Below are 6868 nucleotides of genomic sequence, written 5' to 3' on the forward strand. Positions count from 1 at the left end.
TAGGCTCCAAAAGAGGAAAGGGCTGGCCGATCGGCCAGGCTTCCCGATCGGACAGCCTGTTCGATCGAACAGCATGTTCGATCGGCTGGTAGCCTGATCGATCTACAGCCTAATTTGAGTGTTCGGCGCGACGATTTTTGATATTTCGATCTCGATTGAAGACGATACGATTACGATAGAGTTTCCTATTCAAATTACTTTTAATCCCAACCACTATATCTAACATACAATCATCTACATTCAATATTCGATTTCGATTTTGATTGAGTTCGATTGAGTTCCGAGTTTCGGTTCGAGTTTCGATTGATTCGATTGAATACTACACAAAACATAAGGTAAACATGCACAAGTAACACATAAGGCATACACACACACGTAATATAATACCAAATTCGCATAATTCGAGTCTCGAGTTCGATTGATGAGTCGATTAGCTTGATTATTGATTGATTAACTTTATCGCATTGTTACTTCCTACTATTCACAATCGTAAATCGGTCGCATTGATTAAACATTCGATCATTTTATTTAGACAACACTTACTCCACATAATACAAAAACAAGAAAAGACTATTTACAGTCAAAGAAGTCAAAGTTGACTTGGACTTTGACTTTGACTTTGACTTTGACATTCGAAAACACGGGGTGTTACACGTAAAAACAATTCGTAGTAAAATGAGACGTCAAGTTATTAAGTACAAAAAGTTGGTTGATCAAAGTTGTCAATTACCAAAGTTGGAAATAAATGTGTAACTTACTTAGTTTGAGAGTGTGAAATGAAAGAATTAAAAGTATAAGAGTTAGAATTGTAACCTTTCGTGGTTATTTGAAAGTTGAAAGAAGATAAAAGTGAAAGGGCTATATGTATAGTTTTGCAAAAGTTAGAGACTTAAAGATAAAGACAAAGGTCCACCGAACTTTGTCTTTAATATATATTAGATAAATAATAATAATCTATACTATCTATAATAAGAGATTATGAGCTGATGTAAAACTGCCTATGTGTCAATTTCAAAGGTATGCCACATGTAATCGCTGATGTCATAATTCCTTTTTCAATATTTAGATATGTATAAATCTTTCTAAAATATATAATCAGATTTTATTATTAGTAAATAAGAGATTTCTTTAGGAGGGAAGTTTGAAATTGCATGGGAGAAGAATTCGGCAATTAATGCACTGTAAGAAGTAATCATATCTATTATTTAATAATCTATCTAAAATATATAATCAGTATCTAAATGGGCAAAAGGGCAAACACTGATGATCATCCAAACCACTAGCCAACTCCAAAAGTCACGAACTGATGATTCAAAATCAACCACTGATGATTCAAAATCAAAATTATGGCTCCAAATTCAAAATTCAAAATTATGGCTCCAGATATATAACCTATCATCTTCTTCAATCAATTACCATCTCTAATCAATTTCTCTCTCAACTCTCTCTCTCTAAAATTCACAGTCTTTTGAAAGATAAATCATTCGGTTCACAGTAGCAGACCCCTCTTTTGAAAGATAAATCTTTCTTCTTTGGCAAGAATCTGGAATTATTTCAATTTCTTCTTCATATCGAAATCTTCTGCCCTAATTCTGTCTGTCGTCCTTCAGCCTTACGAAATCTTCATCACAAAGGTACAATTCCATCTCTTTGGTAACATTCAATCTTGGTTTTCTTGCCTTTTCTTTCGATTTCTTACTTTTTATTTACTGGAACCATATTAGGGTTTTTAGAGTCATCAGGGCACAGGTAGTTGAATATTACACCGAATCTTGACCCTCATGTACTGTTTATTCATCATCTTTACCATCGATTTGAATATTATTTTGTATTTGTATGACCTGTTGTTAATCGTTACCTGACCCTCGATGTGTAGATTATGAGCCCATAAACAAACATATATCATTAATAACCTAGGGGATAAAAAGCATTTATGTTTGGCAGAGTATTATGAGCTAATTTCACTAGGTTAAAAAGCATTTATGTTTGGCAGAGTTTTATGAGCTGATATTTGTGCAGTATAATCTTATACAGAGTTAAAAAATATGAATACCCCGATCTTACAAATGGTGATGAACGAGTTTTTTATTGAAATTACTAATTACTATGGTTGTGAGTAACAAGTTGATTGTTAATTTAGGTAATGGGGATTTCCGTTTCATCAGTATGTATCTGTGGTAGAAGAAGAAAGAGTTTCAGGTATGAGAACCAACTTAAGAGTTATTAGTTATTAGTTATTATAAAGGAAGATATGTTCTTGCTTATAAAGGTGAAGTTTATCGGAGAAAGTTCTGGTGGCAAGAAGAAAGACTTTCAGGTATGAGTTTCAGTTTTATATATAGATATATAGATCATTATAGTGTCGGTGTATAACGTTTCAATATGCTAAGCGTAATGGTTATTAACGTTTTGGTTGAATTTTATAGGCGTAGAGCGGAAACTGCTGGAGAGGTGGAGGCTTGCAAGCGATGTAACTGTAAGAAATCCAAGTTTTTGAGGTTGTATGTAACTTTGTTGAAGAAGCAACCAGTGAGAGTGTTTTTGTGGAAAACTTGGAGGGGTCGGTGACGTTGTCGAGGTTGTCAGGAAATGCAAACTGATAGCATTTCCTGACAACCATCGACAATGTCACCGACCTCCTAATCTGAGCGTGACCCTCTGAAAATATAAATGTTTTGCAACTTCACCATGAATATAGAAGAAAGAGACAGTTGGGTTTCTAGCTCCAGTTGTGTTGCAGCCGAATCAACGGCAAATTCAGCAGCAGTAGTTGTTGATGCATGAATATGAAGATTGAATTTGTGAGGTTCAGTTAATAGTCGACCGATTGAAATTATACTATTTATTGTATTCACCATTGTTAAACCAAAATGATTGAATTTGTGAGGTTCAGGAATATGAAGATTGAATTTGTGAGGTTCAGCAGCAACAGTTGTTGATTCAGCAGCAGTAGCAGTAGTTGTTGATGTAAGTGAGTTTTGCAAAGGTTTGCGGGTTGAAATAAAATTATTTATTGTATTCACAATTGTTAAACCAATGTGCTTTATGTTTATGATTTGAACTTGTGATAATTTGTGCCTAATAATCGACTGATTGAATGGATTTTGATTTTTAATTAAGTTTATTAATGTGAACCAAAAGTTTTGGTAAACCAAGGTATGTGCTCTCACATATTCTTGGTTCAAATTAATTTCATGGGATGATAACATTTTCATTTTTATTATTTAGTTTAGGGATTTAATTTTGTGTAGAGATGGATGGATGAATTGGGCACCTGTTTCGTCGGATGAGTTTTGGTTTAATCGAATCGAATGGAATGTTGGATCCTTATGCTAATCTCAATGGAACTGTTAGCAACGAAGAATCTTATTGGTGCTAATCTGAATGGAATGTTGGATCCTTATGCAATCATCACTTGTGGTTCAGAAAAGCGGTTTAGGTAATAGATAGTATAAATTAAGTTTGTTGTGAAACATGTATTTGGAAAAGGTCTGTTTTATGTTTGAAACCTCTGTTTGTGGTGAACAGATGTTAGAATATAAAACAGATGTTTTCAAACGACTGTTGGGTTAAACAGTGTTTTGTGTAGAAAATAGTGGTTAAAACCACTGTTGGGTTAAAACGATGGTTGAAACCAGTGTTGGGTTAAAACGGTGGTTGAAACCACTGTTGGGGTTAAAACGGTGGTTCAAACCACTGCTTGAAACTACTGTTCGGTTAAAACGGAGGTTTGAAACCATTGTTGGGTTAAAACAGTGGTTGGAACCACTGTTTGGATGTGTGTTGAAAGTGTTTGGATGTGTTGAAAGTGTGGAAGCGAAGGGTAATAAAGTGGTTTTGTGATTTGGTGGTTTCATATCAATGTAGTTCTTTCTATTTACGTTTTTTTCTATTTGTATGTAGTGAAATTGGCTGAATTTATGAAATGTTTTTAGAGCTTTATTGGAAGAACCGAGACGAGAGGGTTTTTGAACTAAAGTATATGGATACATCAACACATCTCCTGGAAAGTATAAAGGCAGAATGAAATCATACCGGTGGATGGTTAAAAGGAGAAAAATTGCGGATCTCACCTTAGATAGCTGGAACAATTTTGTAAAACTTGGATTTTGTATATGCTTCTCTGTAGTTTGTTTGTTGTTTTTGTTCTATTTGGGGTGTATTTGTTCTTATGTTATGGCTAATATAGCAGTTATCAGATAGAAGCATTAGCTCAGGCAATTAAGGATAACACTATAGTGTTCTTTGAGACGGGATCAGGCAAGACGTTGATCGCGATTATGCTTTTATGTCACTACGCTTATCTGCTGAAAAAACCCTCCCCGTGTATTGTTGTGTTCTTGGTAGTTGGTACCCACTGTTGTATTGGTCAAACAGGTATGTCGGTTGACTTAGTTGTTTCTTGAACATGTTTTCAACATGTGGTTAAAGCATACTAATGGAAGCTTTGTCTGTCTTATTAGCAAGTGGAGTATGTGAGAAAGCACCTTGATTTGAAAGTGGAGGAGTATTGGGGTGAAAAAGGTGTTGATTTTTGGAATGCTGCTGATTGGAAGAAACAACGATATCAGAATCAGGTATGACAAGTCAACATTTGACTTTTTTGTTCACCGCATACAATCTCATCAGAATTTTGACTAATGATCAAATACGTAAAGTACCCCTGAGGCAGACAAATGCAGTCTTGAGTAATAAACATTTATTGTGTTACTCTTTACCTGTGTTGTATCATGTAGTTTTTATTTTTCAATTTAAACTGAACACACGCATATGTTATACATCATTCTTACAGCTATTGGTCATGACCCCTGACATTTTAAGGAATGCATTGAGGCATAGATTCTTAACGTTGGATATTATCAAGGTGTTAATATTTGATGAATGCCACAACGCAAAGAAAAATCATGCGTATGCTATCATCATGAAGGTATATTAATGATCATAATTTTTAATGTTATTAATTTGTTTTAGTTGAGTTTAAAAATTGAAATAATATTTGTTCAAACCACTGCTTGAAACTACTGTTCGGTTAAAACGGAGGTTTGAAACCATTGTTGGGTTAAAACAGTCGTTGAAACCACTGTTTGGATGTGTGTTGAAAGTGTTTGGATGTGTTGAAAGTGTGGAAGCGAAGGGTAATAAAGTGGTTTTGTGATTTGGTGGTTTCATATCAATGTAGTTCTTTCCATTTACGTTTTTTTCTATTTGTATGTAGTGAAATTGGCTGAATTTATGAAATGTTTTTAGAGCTTTATTGGAAGAACCGAGACGAGAGGGTTTTTGAACTAAAGTATATGGATACATCAACACATCTCCTGGAAAGTATAAAGGTAGAATGAAATCATACCGGTGGATGGTTAAAAGGAGAAAAATTGCGGATCTCACCTTAGATAGCTGGAACAATTTTGTAAAACTTGGATTTTGTATAGGCTTCTGTGTAGTTTATTTGTTGCTTTGGTTCTATTTGGGGTGTATTTGCTCTTATGTTATGGCTAATATAGCAGTTTTATATTAATTATGCAAAAGAACAATTTCATTAGCATTTCAATATTAAAGTTTTCAAATTAGAAGAAGAGGTACCACCATCTTATTTTTCAATATCATAATATTTTTATTAACCATCGAGAAAGTGTTGTTAATGATGATTTTTTTATAGAATGTTAGATGTATTTTGATCTTATCCACTAAAGAAAATCTGTTTGTTACATTTAACTAAGAACAAGTTTTGTTTGGGCCAAATAAGACTGCTTTTAATGAAAGTTTGTGCGAATGTCAATTCATCAAATATTTGTTCACATGATAGTTTACATAGACAAAAACTTTTATCATTATGGTTATTATAATACTAATACATATTGTATTTAACATTATTTTATAAAGATATAGAACTAAAGACCACAATTTAAATGATATATTATAATCTGAATTTGATGCGCCTGTTTTGTACACGCCTCTTTTGTTGGGATTGAACCCTATCAGAGGAACATATAATAAGAGCCAAAACTGGTTCACATCAGTAGATTCATCAAAAGCAGCTGTTTGCATTAGACTATCCCCTTGAAAGTGGTTATAACATCTGATGGCCCTCATCCATTGTTTGTATACTACAACTACTGTCCATTAAGTACTGCTTATGTACAACAACTGTTGAAGACAAGGTGTTGCTACTTAATCTACTGTCCTAACTCAAGTGCTGCTAAAGAGCAAAGCCCTGCTTGGAATGAAGAAGTGGAATGTAAAAACTGCTGACAAATTAATACGATTAAAATATGAAGTATTAAGAAAGTAGCAATTACATACAAAAAAGAAAACTAATCAGACACGTCTAACTCTAATAACAAGAATCAAGAAACTTTAACTTCAACTCCATGGAGCGCTGAACCTCTCGATGTATCTCATTGATCTTTCTCATGAACTCCAGGTCTCTTTATCCACATTCTATATTACTCGCAACACACAGGCCACGAACGGAAGTAGTCGGCATCGCCCTCAAGTCCCTCGAAACCTGGTCTCTTGTCAGCAGACCAACTTCCAGACCGTTAAAACATCTTCAACTCTTGAAGAGTATACCTATCAGCCAAAACTTGGTCTTCGATTTGTTTAATAAAATGTTGCTTGAAATCGTCATATTTTGCAGAAGTATATGACTCCATTTTAGTATATTTATAAGAATTAAGGCAAAATAATAATAGTTGCTCTTCTGTTTCACTGAATGAATCTGTTTTGATGAAAAAACTTTTTATTAGCAATGCTATTATATAGAATATATGTAAACAGGCCAAAGGTCAGATTTAAATGCAATCATTAAATAAACATTTATACTTAAAAACCATGTACATTTAATGATTTAACAGTAAAAAACGTGTAT

The sequence above is a fragment of the Helianthus annuus genome, chromosome 8, assembly GCF_002127325.2.
Source record: "Helianthus annuus cultivar XRQ/B chromosome 8, HanXRQr2.0-SUNRISE, whole genome shotgun sequence".
Lineage (NCBI taxonomy): Eukaryota > Viridiplantae > Streptophyta > Magnoliopsida > Asterales > Asteraceae > Helianthus > Helianthus annuus.